This window comes from Mobula hypostoma, chromosome 9 (assembly GCF_963921235.1).
Source record: "Mobula hypostoma chromosome 9, sMobHyp1.1, whole genome shotgun sequence".
Classification (NCBI taxonomy): domain Eukaryota; kingdom Metazoa; phylum Chordata; class Chondrichthyes; order Myliobatiformes; family Myliobatidae; genus Mobula; species Mobula hypostoma.
In genome coordinates this window covers 139,344,027-139,366,345 of record NC_086105.1, presented here as the reverse complement: position 1 = coordinate 139,366,345, position 22,319 = coordinate 139,344,027, and the positions used below count along the sequence as shown (strand labels likewise).

The 22,319-nt window shown below is 42.4% G+C and overlaps 1 protein-coding gene and 1 non-coding gene across 3 annotated transcripts in view; both read right to left on the bottom strand.

Annotated features, from left to right (window-relative positions):
- The window catches only part of cacna1ha (calcium channel, voltage-dependent, T type, alpha 1H subunit a), a 647,795-nt gene that overhangs the window by 390,144 nt on the left and 235,332 nt on the right, over nt 1–22,319 (bottom strand). The gene's annotated exons all lie outside the window — the stretch shown is intronic.
- On the bottom strand, nt 9,874–9,978 carry LOC134352399 (U6 spliceosomal RNA). The gene has a single exon (XR_010019396.1). It is a non-coding gene; the product is annotated as a U6 spliceosomal RNA (small nuclear RNA).

Below are 22,319 nucleotides of genomic sequence, written 5' to 3'. Positions count from 1 at the left end.
TAAGGATGGATACCACCTTCTTGAGGCATTGTCTTTTGAAGGTGTCCTCAGTGCTGGGGAGGCTGGTGCCCGTGATGAAGTTTACATCATTCTGCACCTTTTTCCAATCCTGTGCAGAGGCCTCTCCATACCAGACGGTGATGCAACCAGTTAGAATGTTCTCCACAATACATCTGTAGAAAATTGCCAGTCTTTGGTGACATTCCAAATCTTCTTACACTCCTGATGAAGTATAGCCACTGCGTTGCCTTCTTTTTAATAGTGTCAATATGTGGCCTGGAATAAACCTTCAAAAATATTGATACCCAAGAACTTGAAACTGTTCACCCTTTCCACTGCTGATCTCTCGATGAGTTCTTGTGTGTGTTCCCTCAACTTCCCCTTCCTGAAGTCCACAGTCAGTTCCCTGGTCTTAGTGTCACTGAGTACAAGGTTGATGTTGTGACACCACTCAACCAGCTCATCTACCTCGCTTCTGCATGCTTCCTCACTCTCCGAACTTCTGCCAGTAATAGTTGTTGGCAAATTTATAGATGGTGTGTCATTGGCAAATTTATAGATGGCATTTGAGATGGAACAATCATGGACGTAGAGAGAATAGCATAGTGGACTAAGGACATACTCTTGAGATGCACCAATGTTGATTGTCAGTGAGTGGATATTATCACTGACTGACTGTAGTCTCCCGTTGAGGAAGTTAAGGATCCAGATGCAGAGGAAGGTACAGAGGCCCAGGTTTTAGAACTTGTTAATTAGAATTGAGGGTTTGAAGCTCTGGTTTCCTTCCACCTCCCTAAAATTGTGTGGGTTGGTGGGTTAATTGACCAATGTACATGGCACCTAATGTATAGATGAGTGGGATTGAATAAGGGGAGAATAAAATAAGATCACGGTAAATGGATGTTTGATTGTCAGTGTGAACTCAATGGGCCAAATGGCCTGTTTCGGTACTATAAGACACAGATTATGAATCCTTGCAACCATATGGTTTTCTAGGCCTGAAGATCATGAAATCTGAACCATTTAAATATTTGTTCATTAGTTCCAAGATAACTTTGAAAGTAGAGATTATCGACTAATTGGCTCACTTGCTTTGTTCAAAAATATAACCACTATCAAGATAAAATACTAATTTAATTGCAATCTTTTTAAATTTATTTTTGGCATGTGCCTGAGTGCGTGCAAGTCTCTGTGTGCGTGCGTCTGCGTGTCCGTGCGTGCATCCGTGATTATGTCTTTTTCAAGGCGCAGAGCAAGAGAGAGACTGTGTGGCACACCACTCCTCTCAGACATTTTCGCAGTATTTTTCCCTTTTATTTTATGAGGTCGAGTTGCGATCTCGGCACTCAACCCGGCACGGATGGAAAAGCGTACTCGCGAAAGGACCCGACTGGTTTCGAACCCGGGAACCTCCGCTCTCGGGTCCGCCGCTGATGTCATTGTGCCACCAGCCGGCCCAGCAATCTTTTTTTAATCGTTTAAATTTTCTATCATCTTAAATGATAATGGGGATGTGTAATATAAATGAGCACAATCCAAATTCTGAAAACAGGCATTCCAAGGTAGCAAGAAATTAATATACCCGATTTATTGACACTTCATAAAAGTGAAGAAAAATTAAGTTGCTTAAATGCTACACCTGCCCATACACCTCCTTCCTCACTTCTATTCAGGGCCCCAAACAGACCTTCCAGGTGAGGTAACACTTCACCTGTGAATCTGCTGGGGTCATCTATTGTGTATTGGGGTGGCAAGCAGTGCATTGGTTAGCACAACGCTCTACAGTACCAGTGACCCGGGTTCAGTTCCCAACACTGCCTGTAAGGAGTTTGTCTGTTCTCCCCGTGAGTGTGTGGGTTCCCTCCGGGTGCTCTGGTTTCCTCCGACATTCCAAAAATGTAAAATTTGTTAAGTTATTTGGTCAATGTACATTGTCCCGTGATTAGGCTAGGATTAAATTGGAGGGTTGCTGGGCAGCTTGGCAGAACAGCCTGCTCCATTGTGTATGTCAATAAATAAATAAATATTCTTTTTGCTGCAGCCTCTTCATTAGTGAGACCTGTTGTAAATTGGGGGACCGTCTCATTGAGCCCCTTTGCTCCATCCGCCTCAGGCAGGACTTCCCGGTGGCCAAACATCTTAATTCCTATTCTCATTCTTGTTCCAACATGTTAATCCATAGTTTCCTCTTGTGCCAAGATGAGGGCACCCTCAGGGTGGAGGAGTAACATCTGGGTATCCCTAAACCTGATGGCATGAATATATATTTCTCCTTCTGGTGAACAAATTTCACCCCCACCCTTTATTTCACACTCTGACCTTCCACTTCTTCTCACCTGCTGACTACTTAACCCTGGGTTTGCTCCTTCTTCCCTTTCTCCTATTGTCCACTCTCCTCTTCTATCAGATTCTCTCTTCTCCAGCCCTTGACCTTTCTCACCCACTTGGATTCACCAATCACCTTCCAGCTAGCCTCCTTCCCCTCCCCCCACTTTTTTATTCTGGCATCTTCCCCCTTCCTTCTCAGTCCTGAAGAAGGGTCTCGACCTGAAACGTCGACTCTACTCTTTTCCACAGATGCTGGCTGGCCTGCTGAGTTCCTCCAGCAATTTGTGTGTGTTGCTTAAGATTCATCTCTTTTCGCATTTATAGTTCTCTTAGCAATCATTATTGACAAGACCTGCGGGATCTGAGAAACAATACTTCAAATCAGCACTTTCACTCACCTATTTGCCTGTTATTGAATGTTTTAGCAACTTTGAGTTTTCTCAAAAACAAATCAAACAGATGTGAAATACATTCATATCTTAGCCCTGAGTACAGATAATATTTGTTAATGTGGGGCTGCATGGGTTGTTTATAGTTTGACAATCAGGGATCTCTATTAGAACTAACAGCAGCAGAAAATAAATATAAAACTAAATCATGGAGAGAATTCAGAGAAGATTCATTAGATTTACCCTGGGAATGAAAGGGTTAATGGATGAGGAGTGTTTGATGGCTCTGGAGTTTAGAAAAATGAGAGGGGATCTCATTGAAACCTATCAAATATTGAAAGGTCTACATAGTGTGAACATGGAGAGGATGTTTCATATCATGGGGGAATCTCGAACCAGAGGGCACAGCCTCAGAATTCAAGGCCATCGCTTCAGCACAGAGATTAGCAGGAACTTCTTTAGCAAGAGGGTGGCGAATTTGAGGAATTCATTGCCACAAATGGCTATGGAAGTCAAGTCATTGGGCATATCGGGCATATCTGGCATATCTGCTTTACTGCCGAGTCCCTCCATTAGTCAGGATCGACCGTGGTTGTTGCATCTTAGCTGTCTACATCGATAATGCAGCATAATACGGACAGCAAGCTGTTGCCCGTGCAACAAGATCCCTCTCTCTGTGCAGCTGATGAATCCAAAGGAATGGCAAGGGTAGGACTGAATTGAATTCAACGTAGGACCGTCTTTGGGTCTCCAGCTCCAGATTTTTCCCACAGGGTTTACTCCTGAAGCCTTCCTCATGATTGGGTATAGCTGATAGTGTGAACGTGGAGAGGATATTTCCAATGGTGGAGGAGCCTAAGACAAGAGGACACTGTGTCAGAATAGAGGGACATCCACTTAGAATGGAGATGAGGAGGAATTTCTATAGCCAGAGGGTGGAGAGCCTGGAATTCATTGCCACAGGCAGCTGTGGAGGCCAAGTCATTGGGTATATTTAAGGCAGAGGTTGATAAGTTCATGATTAGTTATGGCATGAAGGGATAGGGGGAGAAGGCAGGAATTTGGGGCTGAGAGGGAAGATGGATCAATCGTGATGAAATGGCAAAGCAGACTCGATGGGCCAAATGGTCTAATTCTGCTCCTATATCTTATGTTTTTTTTTTTACAGTATATTTAAAACAGAGGTTGATGGACCTCTGATTAGTAAGGGAACCAAAGGTTACAGAGAGAATGCAGGAGAGTGGGGTTGAGAGGGATAATAGAACATCCATAATGGAAAGGTAGAGCAGACTCGATGGGCTGAATGGCCCAATGTCTGATGGTCTCATGTTCAATGATTTATCAACTTTGTGAACATCACTGAGGACGTTGATATTGTTTAAAACATCAAGTTGAAATTCGGGTCACTGTGGTGTAATCTTCAGCCAAAGGTCTATTTAGTTACTTCACCTAACTGTAACCAAACATGTCAGATTACTGGAGATAAACGTAGTCTCTCATTAAGTACAAATATATTATTTCAATAATCAGCCTTGCTGCTATATCTCCTGTGGGATGACATAAAAATGAAAAATGTGCTGTTATTAAAAAGAGGTAATAAGAAAGGTTGAAAACATTATGCATTGAAGATTATTTTTCTGCAGCCAAGACCAATAATTAACTGAGTAAAGACATAAACTTTCAATCTACCACAGACTTATTCAAAATTGGAACAAAAAAAAGAGACGAAAGGCTGATTTATATTAGCAACTCGTTCTGCACTGTCAGGACTGAAGAGTTGCAAAATGTTCCACGTCTCAGTTCACTTTTATCTTCTTGATTTCCACAGTCCCCACATAAAGAAAGCAATAGCACATCCAATTCCATTTTTTAATTTAATATTTTTGGATTCCACTTTGTGCTGTCGATGAGAGGCACCAAGTATAAGGAGATATAATTTCTGGCAAAATCCAAGCCCAGATAAGTTAAAGACCTTCTTGGGATTTTATACCAAATTTATTCAAAGTCAAATAAAGTTACTATCAAAGTGTATGTACGTCACCACGTACTACCCTGAGATTCATTTTCTTGTGGGCATTCACAGTAGATATAAAGAAACACAATAGAATCAATGAAAATACACACAAAGATGGACAAACAGCCAATGTTCAAAAGTAAATAAACTGTGTGAATACAAAAAAAAACAACAATAATAGCAATAAATAAGTAATAAATAATACTAAGCACCAGTTGTAGAGATATTGAAAGTGAGTCCGTAGGTTGGGCAATCAGTTCAGTGTTGAACTGACTGAAGGTATGCACGTTGGTTCAGGAGCCTGATGGTTGAAGGGTAATAACTCTTCCTTGGAGTTTAGAAGAATGAGGGGAGACCTCATAGAAACATTTCGAATGTTAAAAGGCATGGACAGAGTGGATGTGGCAAAGTTGTTTCCCATGATGGGGGAGTCTAGTACGAGAGGGCATGACTTAAGGATTGAAGGGCGCCCTTTCAGAACAGAAATGCGAAGAAATTTTTTTAGTCAGAGGGTGGTGAATCTATGGAATTTGTTGCCACGGGCAGCAGTGGAGGCCAAGTCATTGGGTGTATTTAAGGCAGAGATTGATAGGTATCTGAGTAGCCAGGGCATCAAAGGTTATGGTGAGAAGGCAGGGGAGTGGGACTAAATAGGAGAAAATGGATCAGCTCATGATAAAATGGCGGAGCAGACTCGATGGGCCGAATGGCCTACTTCTGCTCCTTTGTCTTATGGTCTTATGGTTTTCTTAAACCTGGTGGTGTAGGACCTAAGGTTCCTGCATTTCCTTCCCGATGGCAGCAGCAAGAGGAGAGTATGGCCTGGATGGTAGAGGTCCTTGAGTGATGGCTGCTGGTTTCTTCTGACAGTGTTACTTGTAGATGTGCTCAGTAGTGGGGAGGGGATTTCCTGTGATGGACTTGGCTATATCCACCACATTTAGCCTGTTTACTGCGCCTCTTTGAAAATGATTACCAATTGCTAATATTCAACTGAGGATCATTCATTTCAGTTATTTCCCTAAATTAGGCCTGCATAATCTCATTTCAACTGCTGCTTCAACTTTGGCTACTGACTTATCTTAGTGTAACACATAGACTCCAAGAATTTGGTTTGCAATCTAGTTCCTAACATAGAGCACAGAAGTAACTGTACAATCGTTTGCAGTGATCGTGGCAAGATATGTCAAACTGAGAATTTTTAATCTTTCTGCCAATACTTAGCAATTTAGTAAAATGACTGTTACAATGCTTAAAAAGTTACTAAGCATTTTATGTCCAAATGTAGACTTCAAACTACGAACTTATCTTATTCCACATGCCAACTTAAACACCTCTGTTATTAAAAGTTTTTGACAACTGACTTCTTTCCAGCCAATTTAATACTTTTTTGAATCTTTAACTGTATCACACAAATGTAGGGTATCCCATCATCATTTGATATTATTAAATTTACAATTCGTAGACATGCAGACTCCCATTATGTCACCATCTTGGCCAGCAGCAGGCATAAAATATTTCCACATTTACACAGAGTGAAACCAACAAAAAAGGCAATTTTGAATGTTTGATACACATACACATTTAAAAACCTTAATTGTGCATTGTCCTTGTTTCCTGTGCTTATTCAAAACAATCTTGTACAGAGATCTATCAATCCAAAGGATTATGAGCATGGTGTTGCAAAGTGACGTGGGAGTATACAATCAGTCATGGCTTTCATGAATGGCAAAATCTGCTCAAGGATGGGAAGATTCCATAATGAACAAATATATATATTTGTCATGAATGTACTTTCTATTCTGGATGTGGACATAGAAGGAGAAAGACTGGAAAAAGTGAACTTTTTTTGATACTTAGAAACTTTTCATTTCATTATTTTTGAAGCATTTCCGTTTAAGAGAATTTTTCTTACATGTGCCTAAGACTTTTGCACAGTGCTGGACAAAATTATATATATTGGGTGGCGGGGTGGAGATACGTCTCTAGCAAAGGAGATGTAAGGCACTCTTTCCCTTTGCTAGCCTGCAGGTCACCCTCGGGCAAGGTGTACCACCTGCTTGGCTTCCCAATCAGGGTCACATAACACCGAAGGTGAAGGTGATGGATGGTTGTATGAGCAGCTGGTGCACATCACAAGTCCTGATTATGCAGGCAGACAATCTCTGAAGAGTATTGATAATGGCTGGGGTCACCCATCTTGTAAAGGCACTGCCCAGAAGAAGGAAATGGCAAACCAGTTCTGAAGAAAACTTTGCCAAGAATCATCATGGTCATGACTGCCCACATCATATCACACGTCACATAATGATGATGTTGGTGATGAATACACACACAAACACACAGTAGATACGAGGAAATCTACAGATGCTGGAAATTCAAGCAATACACAAAATATGCTGGTGAACACAGCAGGCCAGGCAGCATCTATAGGAAGAGGTACAGTCGACGTTTCGAGCCGAGACCCTTCGTCAGGACAGTCCTGATAAAGGGTCTCGGCCCGAAATGTCGACTGCACCTCTTCCCACAGATGCTGCCTGGCCACACAGTAGATATTTGGTTCAGAGCAGCCACTTATCTGAGACAGTAACTCAGATAACCACGCATTACGACAGTGGTATGCAGTGGTTAGCATTCATTTCAAGAGGAGAAGGATATAAAAGCAGGGCTGTAATGTTGAGATTTTACAAAGCACTGCTGAGGCCTCACTTGGAGTACAGTATTGTGAATAAGAGAAAATTTGCAGACGCTGGAAATGCAAGCAATACGCACAAAATGCCAGAGGGGCTCAGCAGGCCAGGCACTCTATTCCATTGATGCTGCCTGGCTTGCTGAGTTCCCCCGGCATTTTGTGTGTTGGGAGTATTGTGATCAGTTTTGGACCTCTTATCTTTGAAAGGATGTTTTGAAACTGGAGATGTTTCAAAGAAGATTCACGAAAATGATTCCAGGATTGAATGCCTGATCATATGAAGAGCATTGGATGGCTCTGGGCTTGTATTCAATAGAATTCAGAAGAATGAGGGGTGACCTCATTGAAACCTATCAACGATATGAGGCCTTGATAGAGTTAATGTGGAGAGGATGTCTCCTGTGGTGGGAGAGTCTAAGGCCACAGCCTCAGAATAGAGGGGTGACTTTTTAGAACAGAGATGAAGAGGAATTTCTTTAGCCAGAGAGTGGTGAATCTGTGGAATTCTTTGCCACAAGTGGCTATGGAGGCCAAGTGTTTATGTATATTTAAGGCAGAGGTAGACAGATTCTTGATTGGTCAGGGCATGAAGGGTTATGGCGGGTGGGGGGAGGCAGGAGATTGGGACTGAGAGGAAAATTGGATCAGCCCTCATTAAATGGTGGAGCAGACTCGATGGGCCAAATGGCCTAATTCTGCTTCTATATCTTATGGTCTGTGGTCAAAGGGCATCTCTGAATGCACAACACATCAAAGTGGATGGCTACAGCAGCAGAAGACCACAAACAAACACGCTGTAGCCAACTTCGTTAGGTTACAAGAGGTACCTAATAAAGTGGCTACTAAGTGTGTATACATAAGGATTGGTTTGAACCTGGCCTGCCGCTCCTACTTGTCACCTGCCCAGATTTCCCTTTCCCTTTCTCAGCAGAGTTATTCTCAGAGATGGAGTAAACACTGATTGGCAAGTAGCTGATGGATTCTGAAATTTTGCCCTCAAGTGCTCCAACAGTCTTTGATAGGTCATATATTTCAGCACTATGGTTAAATTTTCTGACACCATAAAAAATAATGAGGAACATTATTAAAGTCACTGCTTAACTGTAGTTTTACAGGGTCAGCACCCGCAGGTAAATGAAAGGAGTTGTTAAACATACGTCATGTCTTCATGGTGCAAAGTGAGGAAGTGAATGCAAACCGCACCCTGCTCCTCTCTGCAGCTATCAAGGCTCCACAGCTGGACATGGTGCAGTACGATAGGCAATACAGTTCATAGAAACATAGAAAACCTACAGCACAACACAGGCCCTTTGGCCCACAAAGCTGTGCTGAACATGTCCCTACTTTAGAAATTACCTAGGGTAACTTATAGCCCTCTATTTTTCTAAGCTCCATGTACCTGTCCAGGATTCTCTTAAAAGACCCTATCGTATCCGCCTCCACCACCGTCGCTGACAGCCCATTCCACACACTCACCACTCTGCATAAAAAAACAGACCTTTGACATCTCCTCTGTACCTGCTTCCAAGCACCTTAAAACTATGCCTTCTCGTGCTAGCTATTTCAGCCCTGGGAAAAAGCCTCTGACTAACCACACAATCAATGCCTCTCATTATCTTATACACCTCTATCAGGTCACCTCTCATCCTCCGTCATTCCAAGGAGAAAAGGCCAAGTTCACTCAACCCATTCTCATAAGGCATACTCCCCAATCCAGGCAACATCCTTGTAAATTTCGTCTGCACCCTTTCTATGGTTTCCACATCCTTCCTGCAGTGAGGCGACCAGAATTGAGCACAGTACTCCAAGTGGGGTCTGACCAGGGTCCTATAGAGCTGCAACATTACCTCTCGGCTCCTAAATTCAATCCCACAATTGATGGCGGCCAATGCACCATATGCTTTCTTAACCACAGAGCCAACCTGCGCAGCTGCTTTGTGTGTCCTATGTACTTGGACCCTAAGATCCCTTTAATCCTACACACTGACAAAAGTCTTACCATTAATACTATATTCTGCCATCATATTTGACCTACCAAAATGAACCACCTCACACTTATCTTGGTTGAACTCCATCTGCCACTTCTCAGCCCAGTTTTGCATCCTAATCAATGTCCCGCTGTAACCTCTGACAGCCCTCCACACTATTTACAACACCCCCAACCTTTGTGTCATCAGCAAATTTACTAACCCATCCCTCAACTTCCTCATACAGGTCAATTGTAAAAATCACAGAGTAGGTCCGAGAACAGATCCCTGAGGCACACCACTAGTCACCTATCTCCATGCAGGATATGATCCATCTACAACCACTTTTTGCCTTCTGTGGGCAAACCAGTTCTGGATCCACAAAGCAATGTCCCCTTGGATCCCATGCCTCCTTACTTTCTCAATAAGCCTTGCATGGGGTACCTTTTCAAATGCCTTACTGAAATCCATATATACTACATCTACTGCTCTACCTTCATCAACGTGTTTAGTCACATCCTCTTGTACAGGGGCCATGCTAATCTTCTCTGTATCATTCCAATTTTAGTATATGTGCTGCCAAAGCAAGTTCAAAATAAACCTTTTATCAAAGCCTGCATGTGTCACCATTTGTGAGATTTGTTTTCTTGCAGGCATTCACAATAGAACATAGAAATGCAATGCAAGGTAAGGACATCTGTTAGTCAGGGTTGACCATGGATGTTGTGTCCTAGTTGTCTGTGTCAAAGTCAACGTGCAAGCTGTGGCAGTAAGATACGGAGAGCAGGCTCCCCCTCTCTATGCAGAACAGAACAGGCCCTTCCAGCCTAACGAGCCCAGAAACACACCTATTTAACACCACCCCCATCATAGGACAATTTACAATAACAAATTAACTGACTAACTGGTACGTCTTTGGGCTGTGGGAGGAAACTGGAGCATGACACTCCTACCTCTGGTTCGAGATGTTCCCACAAGAGGAAACATCCTCTCCACATCTTTCATGTCAGAATCTTAGATATTTCATTAAGAATCTCTCTCATTCTTTTAAAATCCAGATGGTAGACATCCAGCCTGCTTGATCTTTTGTTGAAAGATAAAAAATTCATCCCAGCAATAAATTTAATGAACTTCCTTTGCACTGTCTCCATGATAAGAATATCTTTACTTAAGTAAAGCGAGCAATGCTGTGTCTCACTCCAATGGTGATCTCATCAATTCTCCATCTATCTTTCAATAAATCCAAAATTCCCATTTGCCTCCCTAATTGCTTGCTGTACCTACACATTAACTTCATGTTTCTTGTTTAAGAACAATCAGATCCTCCGAGCATTAGCCTTGATCAACTATATAAATTTCTGTTCTTCCTTTATTTCCAAGTGGATAATCTTACATTCCTCCAAGTTGTACCATATTAGGCGTCTATCTTCACCACCTCCACCCCACCCCACCTCTGAACCAGTCTTTTCCTCTTTGCAAACTTACTGTTCAAAGTTCATAGTATATGCATTATCAAGGTACAGATATGTCACCATTTTCTTGCAGGCGTTCATGGTAAGTACAAAGAAACACAATAGAATCAATGAAAAACTGCACACAAAGATGGACAAACAACTCGTGCATAGAAAATAAATTGCAAATGCTAGTTAGATAATTATAGATAGAAATAGAAGGGATATATATATATGAGAAAGAGAGAGAGAGAGAGAGAGAGATAAATACATAAATAAATAGCATTGAAAACATCAGTAGTAGAGTCATTGAAATGAGTCCAAAGGTCATGGAATCAGTTCAGCGTTGAGGTGAGTGAAGTTATCCACACTGGGTCAGAAGCCTGATGGTTGAAGGGTAATAACTGTTCCTGAATCTGGTGGAGTGGGACCTAAAGCTCCTGTACCTCCTCCTCGACGGCAGCAGTGAAAAGAGAGCATGGCCTGTTTTATTTCCATTACTTAATTTCCCACTTATCTTTGTATCTGTGATTCAGAAATAGCTCCTTGCCCTCTGCCATCAGATTTCTGAATAGTCCATGAATCTATGAAAATTACCTTTTAGTTTTACACTGTTTAGTTTTATAATTTTATGTCTTTGCGCTCTATTGCTGCTGCAAAACAATGAATTTCCTGCCATCTAAGTCGGTAATAATAAATCCGATTCTGAAAGTTGAATATATTTCACTTGGACCTCTCATCTGAGTCACAAACAAAAGCTTGTAAATGCTGAGATCTTCACATTGATCTATGTGGCAAACTCCATATCACTGCTTGACAACCTCAAACTGATCATCTATCTATGCAGCCCAGTGTACTGCATTCAGTGTTCACAATGTGTTCTCCTTGGCCCTGCAGAAAAAAAATAACAGACTGGGTGAATATTTGGAGGAAAACCTGAGTTTAGTCTATAGAGACAGGCTTGAGCTTTCTCTTGCCCATCATTTTCATTCTCCATTGCACTCAAACGTATTGGTCTAATACGGTCTTCTGTCCTGTTTACAATAAAGCACAATGCAAGCTTGAGGAACATTGTCTTCCGTTTAGGCAAACTGGGCTCACTACAGAACTCTACAACTTAGGGTAACTTGATTTCTCTGTCTGTATTAGCAACACAAGGTAGTGGGGTGGTTAAGAATGCGTATGATGTGTTGGCCTTCATTAGTCTGGGGATTCAGTTCAAGACTTGTGAGGTAATGTTGCAGGTCTATAAAACTCTGGTTGGACCACACTTGGAGTATTGTGCTCATTTCTGGCCTCCTCATTATAGGAAGGATGTGGAAGCTTTAGAGAGGGTGCAGAGAAGATTTACCAGAATGCTGCCTGGACTAGAGAGCATGTCTTATGAGGACAGGTTGACTGAGCTTGGGTTTTTCTAATCGGAGCAAAAGAGGATAGGGGTGACTTGATAAAAGTGTATGAGGTGATAGGAGGCAGAGAATGGGCAGCCAGTGACTTTTTCCAGAATGGAAATGGTCATTACAGGAGTGCACAAATTGAAGGTGATTGGAGGGGAATGGCAGAGGTAAGTTTTTTTTCACACAGAACGGAAAATCCTGCAAAGAGTAGTGGATAAAGCTCAGCCTATCATGGGTAAAGCCCTCCCCAATAACGAGCATATCGACACAGAGCGCTGAATCAGGAAAGCAGCATCCATCATCAGGGACCCCCACCGCCTAGGTCATGCCCTCTTCACACCGCTGTAATCAGGAAAAAGGTACAGGAGCCTCACGACTCACACTACCAGGTTCAGGAACAGTTCCAGCCCCTCAACCATCAGGCTCTTGAACCAAAGGAGATAACTTCAACTTCACCTGCCCCATCATTGAAATGTTCCCACAACCAATGGACTCACTTTTAAGGACTCTTCATCTCATCTCCTTTTTATTTCTTTTTGTATCTGCAGTTTGTTGCTTTACATACTGGTTGAAAGCTCACGTTGGTGCAGTCTTTCATTGATTCTGTTACTGTTATTATTCTATCATGGATTTATTGAGTATGCTCACAAGAAAATGAACCTCAGGGTTGTATATGGTGACAATAAATTTACTTTGAACTTTGAAATCCACTGCCCGGCATGGTGGTAAAGGCAGATACATATATCAAGGGCGACCAAGAAACTCTGAGATAGGCACATGGATTATGAAAAAATGGAGGGCTATGTGGGAGGGAAGGATTAGTTTGACTCTATAGTAAGTTAGAAGATCATGAGCCAAACGCCCTGTAGTGAGCTGTAATGTTCTATGTCCGTGTCCGATCCTGAGTCAGCATATTTATTGTTTCACCCCCCTCACTTCTTTTTCTCTCTGGAAGTGGAGGGTGTTCCATTCAGACCTGCCGGGCAAGTGACCCTGCTCAGCATTTTGCAACTTCTTCATTCTTTTGTCTGCATTCTAACCCATCGATTTTAGCTTACCCCCCACAGTTACCCTGGCTTATCCCTGTCAGAAACAACTCCTTCCATCCCCTCGTCTTTGCTGTAGCTTAACGAGCTTCTTCTGCATCTTTCTCAGGTCTTCAATTTGAAACATTCACCCTGTTTCTCTTCCCACAGATAAGGCCTGGCCTGCAGAGTATTTCCAGCATTGTCTGCTCTTATTTTAGGTTTCCAGCTGCAGCTTGTTATTTTATTTTTGTTTTCCCTCATCTATTCTAGTAACCAGAGCCTTTAACTTTTATTTTATACCTCATCAAATACATTTTTGGACACCGACATAGAATTTCACCGATTTCTTCCTTTAACCATGCCTTGGATTGTTATTGCCTTGTCGATTATCCTTCCTATGCTTGTTTATACTTTATATAAACACTTGCACTCATATAATCGTTCAGTGAGTTTTTCAGTGGTTTCAGTTGCCTCTATTTTTCTGGAATTTTCTTGGTTTCAGTGGTTGGTGTCACACTACTTAAATTTGACTATTTAACTAGTTAACTGCTGTCTGTTGGAATTTCAACAGAATCCATGGTTTGGTACAAGAAGACCAAACCACCTTTGTTTGATCTTCTCCTTAGACCCTCTTCTTCTGTTCTTTTTTCCCCCCTCTATTTCTCACCGTGCTTCTCCCCAGATTTCCTTTGGCTTTGTAACACTTTATAAAATGAATGGAATGGTGGAGCAGACTCGATTAGCTGAATGGCCTAATTCTGCCCCTATGCCTTATGGTCCTATGGATCATAAGCAACAAGTTTTATACCTCCGCCACGGACGTCCCCAAGCATGACGGTGAAAGGGGGAGAGTTAGAGCGATAGAAATGCCAATAGAAGTTCCAAAGACCTTATTCCTGGGAGAAGAAGGATCTTTGTCTGGAACAGGGGTTCCTAACCTGGGTTCCATGGGCTCCTCAGTTAATGGTAGGGGCCCATGGCATAAAAAAGGTTGGGAAAGATGTATGAAGTCAAGTGGTGAAAGCGGAAACCACAGGGCTGATCAGCTATCTATCGGCCCAGGACTAGGGACTCTGGTGAGCTGCTGTCCCCAGTAGGGGTGATGGACTGAAGAAGGTCAAGTTTTATGCCTCATTTTTAACTTCCAAAAAATGATCAGGATCTAACACATGAAGTTACGTCCTCAAACATCACTAATAAATTTACCCCAAACAGCTTTACTTTTGCACAATCATGTCGACTCTGTCTCTCTAAGTGTACTCTTCCTACTCCCGATGTTGCATGGTAGGCTAAGTGAATTATAGTTCCCTGTTTTTTCTCTCCATTCTTTCTGGAATTGTAAAAAGATAAAGATCATAGATTAAAAGTGATTTCATTAAATTAATGTGGCATGTTTAACTACCAACTCAACTATCTGCCCCTTCTACATGAATGGTTGAAGTCAAATGTTAGCTTCTGCCGTCTTGTCCAAGTATGAAATGACATTAGATCAGTATATATAAAGAATAACAGAAGAAAGTCTCCCCTCCTCTCCCCTCCTATTGTCAAATTACTTCAGTTTGATTCTTGTCCTGTAAACAAAGTCAATCAATGTAAGTCACTGCCAGCTGGTACATATCAACTATTATAAAGAAAAAAAGTATTTAATTAAGATGTAATTAAGCAAGACGGCAGGAATGGCAGCTGAAGGCACTTACAATTTTTTTTCAGGTACATTGAAAATTAAACTACTTTTCTTCTTCCAAGTTTCCAAAACAAGCAAAAACAAAAAGACTCATTTGTTCATGTCTCTCCATCCATAAAAGGAGACTTGTCCTTTTATTTAGTTCTGCTTTAGATACCATGGTCATTCCAAAATGTTTCGGTAATGGGTAGTACAACTGAACAAAGACACACAGGAATGGTAGTTGCCCAGTCTTAGTAGAACATTGCAACCATTTCACAGCTTTTTTTGTGTATACTTTCACCGATAAGAAATACAAATAATAAAATTTATGACAACAAACTTAACATTATTGGCAAGAAGCGTTGAAACTTTGCTTGCCAATGTATTCTATTCCTTTGCTGTTGGGCTGTTGTACTTGAAGCATTTACAAACCATGGTTACAAGAACCTTTAGCGATTCAGACACAAAAAGCTGGAGGAACTCGGCAGGCCAGGCAGCATCTATGGAAAAGAGTAAACAGTCGACATTTCAGGCCAAGACCCTTCATCAGGACTGAAGGGGAAAGGGGGGAGATGCCTGAATAAAAAGGTGGGGGTGGGGGGGAAGAGGCTTGCTGGAAGGTGATAGGTGAAGCCAGGTGGGTGGGAAAGGTCAAGGACTGGAGAAGAAAGAATCTGCTAGGAGAGGAGAGTGAACCATAGAGAAAGGGAAGCAAGGGACCCATGGGAAGTGATAGGCCGGTGAGAAAAAGTGAAAGGTCAGAGTGGCGAATAGAGGAAGGGAGGGAGAACTTACTTGCACTCAGATGCTGAAGTAAATTTTTCATTATTGCAGCATTCTTACTCTCCGCTAGATTACGACCACATTTTTCAAAGCAAGTCACTGCTTCGATCAGGCCTCCATTTCAATGTTATTCTAGACCTCCTTTATCCCAGCTGAAACAGTGCATGTAAGTGAAAAATTATTGAACACCTCACATGTCCAAAATCAGCTCAGCAGTTGTTTCAAAGCTCCAAATCCTCTTGACGCTCAAATCTAACAAATGTCTTCGTGTGATCGTAAAGTTACATATTCAAATAATGGTCTTGGAGGGACCATGCGAATTTTCTTCTGTTATTTATTATTAAAAATGTAACACCAACTCTCACATCTAAGTTTTGACGGAGATATACAGAGGAGATGTAGGAATGACATTTTCCTTGGCTTGGGAGGGAGAGATGTAGAAACAGGAGGCATTGTCTCAAACTATGGAGTAATACACTCAGGACTGAGTTGAGGAGAAATTTCTTCACTCAGAGAGTGGTGAACATGTGGAACTCAATCCCACAGAAGGCTATGGAGGTGAGGTCATTGAACATGCTTAGAAAGGACGTAGATAAATAGGCAAGAAGCAATCTATGCCTGTACTTCCTCAAAAAGCTAAGTAAATTTGGCAGGTCTCTGTGGACTTCACCATTTTTTATAAAAGCACAGAAGATATCCCAGCTGACTGCATCACAGATTGCGACAGTGACTACTCTGCTCAAGACTTGTCAACACAGCCCAGTCCATCATGAAAACTAGTCTTCCCTCCACGGAACCTGTTTACACTTCGATTGATTTGGAAATACAGCTCAGTAACAGGCTCTTCCACCCCAACAAGACCATGCCACCCCAATTACAACCAAGTTACCAGTTAACCTACTAACCTATGTGTCTTTGGAATGTGGGAAGAAACCCGGGAACCCGGAGAAAACTCATGCGCTCCCGGGGAGAATGTGAGATATTTACAGACAGCGGCAGAATTGAACCTCAGGCGCTGGCACCGTAACAGCGTTGTGCTAATCACTATGCTGCTGCTGCTCGGGAAAGCAGCCGACATTATCAGTGATCCTGCCCGCACCAGGTATTTTCTCTTCTCCTGATCATTGACTGATCGTTTCCACGGATGCCGCCCGACCTGCTGAGTTCCACCAGTGCGTTGTGAGTGTTGCTTTGACCTCAGCATCTGCAGATTATTTTGTGTTTACGATTCTCTCTTCTCGTATCCTTCCACTGGTTGGAAGATACAAAAAGCTTGAAAACATACATCATCAGGCTCAGGGGCAGCTTCTGTTCGCTGTTACAACACTACTGAACGACCTCTTGCATCTTGATCTCTCCTTTCACCTTGTTGTGGTTCTTGCACTGTCTACCTAGACTGCACTTTCTTTGAAACTTTAACACTGTACTCTGCATTGCTCCTCCTACCGTACTGCCTCGATTTACTGATGTTTTGAAATTACCTGTATGGTCTTTCATAATATCGCTGTACAGTTTTTTTATTTTATTTTATTTAGAGATACGTCACAGTGATAAGCCCTTTATAGCCAACTACCCATTTACACCCATGTGACCAACAAACCAATTAACCCGTATATCTTTGGAGTGTGAGAGGAAACCAGAGCACCCGGAGGAAATGCCTGCCGGCACAGGGAGAACATACAGACAGCAGTAGAATTGAACTTGGGTCATAGAAACATAGAAAATAGATGCAGGAGTAGGCCATTCGGCCCTTCGAGCCTGCACTGCCATTTATTATGATCATGGCTGATCATCCAACTCAGAACCCCGCCCCAGCCTTCCCTCCATACCCCCTGACCCCCGTAGCCACAAGGGCCATATCTAACTCCCTCTTAAACACAGCCAATGAACTGGCCTCAACTGTTTCCTGTGGCAGAGAATTCCACAGATTCACCACTCTCTGTGTGAAGAAGTTTTTCCTAATCTCGGTCCTAAAAGGCTTCCCCTCTATCCTCAAAAACTGTGGTCACTGGCACTGTAACCACTGCACAACCATGATACCTGTGACAAGAATAAACTAATTACTAGACTCAAAAGTCTGGAGAGAGAGTAAGAATATAGTATGGACATAAAGAATCACCAACAATCGAAGTGAGTAGTAAAGTAGATTAGAAGGGTTAATGGCTACTCACCCTTGTCTTTGTAACTCTCTATGCTTTGCACCATCTTTTTTTAACTTGGAAGTTCAAAATCCATTGAACATTACTTTTTTAAGAAAGTGACACTACCATCTGGGGCTATAACTTATTCTGGAAATTTCCACACTTGTACTTGCAAAACAAGGTTCGTGGCATTAAAGGTTTTTCTTTACTGACCCCCCCCCCCCCCACCATTCATTCATCATTAACTTGAGGCCTTCTGTGGTAGGGGTTGAGCGCGGATGTTATATTCCCGCTGTCTATGTGATACACAGTGAGATACGGAGAGCAAGCTGTTGCCCATGTAGCAGGCTGATGAACCCAAAGGAACGCCAGAGACCCCTACAGTTTGACCCCAGCAGCATCGCAGGATTTGCCAGTCAGTGTTGAACTCAATGTTGCACTGCCTTAGGGACTCCAGCCCCAGGGTTTTCCTTGGGGCTTACTCCCAAAGCCTTCCTCATGAGTGGGTGTACCCGAAAGTCAGCAGAGGTCTGAGGTCAGAGTTTTCCTTCTTCGAGAGAAGCTACCAACCACGGCCAACCAAGCTCCATAACGGCATCTGCATTAATTACCCAGTCCGTCTTTTCACTAAGATGAGGAAGTCATTAAGAGCCAACTACTGGTGGTAGTCATAGTTAGGCGAGGATAACAGATATCCACCCTGAAGGACATCAAAGATTAGATAAAGATCAGCTTTATTTGTTACACGTATATCAAAACAGTGAAATGCCTCATTTGCGTCATCGCCTGCAATGTGCTGGGGGTAGCCCCAAGTGTCAGCACAATTCCGACAACTCTAACCTTAACTATACGTCTTTAAAATGTGGGAGGAAACTGGAGTACCCTGAGGAAACCCATTCGATCATGAGAAGAACGTACAAATTCCTTACAGACAGTGGAGGGATTGAACCCAAAACAGTGATTGCTGGTGCTGTAAAGCGACTGTGTCAAATGCTACGTTATGGTGTTGTCCCTGATAGGTTTTAAGAACAATCCATTAGTTTCATACTATACTGGGCCAAAATTTGTTTTTTTGTAATTTCAATTCTTTTTCTTAAATTTGGTTATTTGCATTTAAATTCCCCATCGGCCATGGGATTATTTTTGTTATTCTAACTGTGCCCTTTTTGTTAAAATGGCACATTAACTTATGCTTAATTTGTATCTCTGTGCCTGTGACTGTTGCTGGCAGTCAGTTTTTCATTGCACCTGTACATACATATACTTATGAATATGATGATTAAACACAAAACTTTGACTTAACTTAACTCAACTGTAACAGGCAGTGTGCTTCAGATCAGTACTACCCACTGCTTAAGCACATTTCCCTCATCGGTCCACTTTGCCTCCTGCGCAGATTTTTAAATCTGTTCCTGTTCCTTTGAGTTGTTAAGCCATCTGGTATTGGGAGCAATTTCCGTTTATTTACCCTTCCCTATTTATTTATTGGGATACAGCATGGAATAAGCGCTTCCAGCTCTTCAAGCTGTGCTGCCCAGCAAACCCCTGATTTAATCCTAGCCTAATCTCGGGACAATTTACAATTGTTGGGACGGTTTACATTTAACCTACTAAATGGTAGTCTTTGGTCTGCGGGAGGAAAATCACGTAGAGGAACGCACGCGGTCACAGGGAGAACGTACAGACTCCTTACAGGCTGTGACAGGAATTGAACCTGGGTCGCCTGTACTGTAAAGCATTGTGCTAACCACTACACTACCGTGCCGCCCCATCCCCTAAAGCAGTTATGATCATATCCAGCTAAATCAAATCCCAAACTCTCTCGGCTCTGACGAGAACAATCCAATCTTCTTCACTTAAGCTCTGTAGCAAAAATCCTCTGCCCTGGAATTTCTCTGCTAATACATTTCTGCACTTTCTTTAGATGATCACCCTATGGATGGAAAAATCAATGATCACCATGAATGTATCTTCCTTGTTTACTTGTATCCTCAATACAAATGTGGTAGTTTTTTTCAGGGAAAACGTTCATATTTTATTTTATTTAGAGATGCAGCATGGTACCAGCCCCCTCTGCCCCCAACGAGCCCATGTCACCCACGTTACATCGAACAGTACAGCACCAGGAACCGGCCTTCCAGCCCACAATGCTGTCCTAAACCAACTGAATTAGTAATCAAATGGCCAACTAGACTAATATCTTCTGCCTACACAATGTCCATATCCTTTCTATTTTCCTCACATTCATGTGCCTATCTAAATGCCTCCTAAAAGTCGCCAATGTTCCTGCTTCTACCACCGCCCTAGGCAGCGCATTCCAGGCACCCACCACTCTCCGTGTAAAAAACAAGCCCCTCACATCGCCCTTGAAATTAGTCCCCCTCTCATCTTAAATGCACGCCCTCTGATATTAGACACTTCAACTCTCAGCACAAGTCATTCTCTGTCTGCTCTATCAATGCTTCTCATAATCTTATAAACCTCTATCAAATCTCCCCTCAGCCTCTGCCGCTCCAGAGAAAACAACCCAAGTTTGTCCAACCTCTCCTGATAGCACATGGCATATGCCTTCTAAACCAGGCACCATCTGGGTAAACCTCTTCTGCACCCTCTCGAAAGCCTCAACATTCTTCCTGCAATGGGGTGACCAGAACTGTATGCAAAACTCGAGATGCTGCCTAGACTTTTAGAAAGCTCGAACATAACTTCCTGAGATTTGAACTCAAGTATCTCGACCAATACCTTCTTATCAACCTGTGTAGTCACTTTCAGGGAGCTATGAACTTGGACCCCAAGATCCTTCTGCACAACGACACTGCCAAGGATTTGCCCTTAAAAATGCACTCTTTACATTTGACCTACCAACTTGCAACACTTCACATTTAGCTGGATTAAATTCCATCTGCAATTTCTCTGCCCGTATCTCATTATATTCTTTGGCAGTCTTCTACACTATCCACAACACTACCAATCTTCTGCAAACTTACTAACCCACTCATTTACATTTTCATCCAGGTCACTTATATACATTACGAACAGCAGAGTACAGATCCCTGACCACTAATCACAGAGCTGCAGTTAGAATAAATCCCTTCAACCACTACCCTCTGTCTTCTGTGGGCAAGCCAGTTCAGAATCCAAATAGCCAATTCAGAATGGATTCCATGAGTCTTGATCTTCTGAATGAGTCTGTCATGAGGCATCTTGTCAAATAACCTACTAAAATCCATGTAGACAGCATCTCTGAGTGGCCTTACTCTCTCTCTAGTTATTCACTTGCTCTTGGTGTGCGTATGTATAGAATGCCTTGGGATTCTCATTAATCCTACTTGTCCCTCCTGGCTTTCCTAATTCCCTGCTTGAGCTTTTTGCTGGCTTATTTAAAATCCTCAAGGACTCTGTTTGATTCCAGATTCCTAAGTTTTACCTGCTTTTCCTTTCTCTTCCTGACTAAATTTATCTATCGAAAGCCCAAGTTCTCTTACTTCACCATCCTTGTCCTTCCTTCTTACTGGAACATACCTGCCCTGTACTCTGTGCAGTTGGTCTTTAAAAAACATCACATGTCAGATGTGGACTTACCTAAAAACAGCTCTTCCTAATGAACTCTCCCAAGTTCCTGCCTAATGCTCTCATAATTTGCCCTGCTTCAATTCAATACTCTCCGGCGAGGTCCATATTTATCCTGACCTAGAGCTGTCTTAAAGGAGTTGTGATCATTATTCCCCAACTGCTCACCAACTAAAAGGTCAGTCACATGACCAGGCTGATTACCCAACACCAGGTCCAGTACAGCCCCTCCTCTTGACAGACCCATGTAACTGATTAACCTACTAATTTGTACATCTTTGGAATTTGGAAGGAAACTGAAGCACCCAGAGGAGACCAATAGGGTCATTGGGAGCCTTACAGACAGTGGTGGGAACTGAACCAGGGTCACTAGAGCTGTAATAGTGTTATGCTAACTGCAATGCCACCCTTCTGGAATGAGGTGCAACTAAGATCTTAATTTGCCCTCTGGTCTATAAAAACGACTTCTTCTGCATGGACTGTCATTGCCTTATACTTAACACCAGCATATAAATTAAGGCATAATTTTATGGTGATCGATGGAAATTATAGGAGGGTTGTCAGAGGTAAGCTCGTTACACAGAGAGTGGTGGGTGCATGGAATGCCCTGCAGGGGTGGTGGTAGATGCAGGTACATTAGGGGCATTTAAGAAACTCTTAAACAGACACATGGATGACAGGCAAATGAAGGACAGTGCAGGAGGGAGGGGTTACATTGAAAGATTGGCACAGCATTCTGGGCCAAATGGCCTGTACAGGCCAATGCTATTCCAGGTTCTAAAATAAAAGTATACTTTTTTAGTTTTTGCTTAAAATATGTAACTGTCTACCACTAACTATAGTAGAGGAGGCTAGGACATGAGGACACAGCCTCGGAGTACAAAGACATTCAT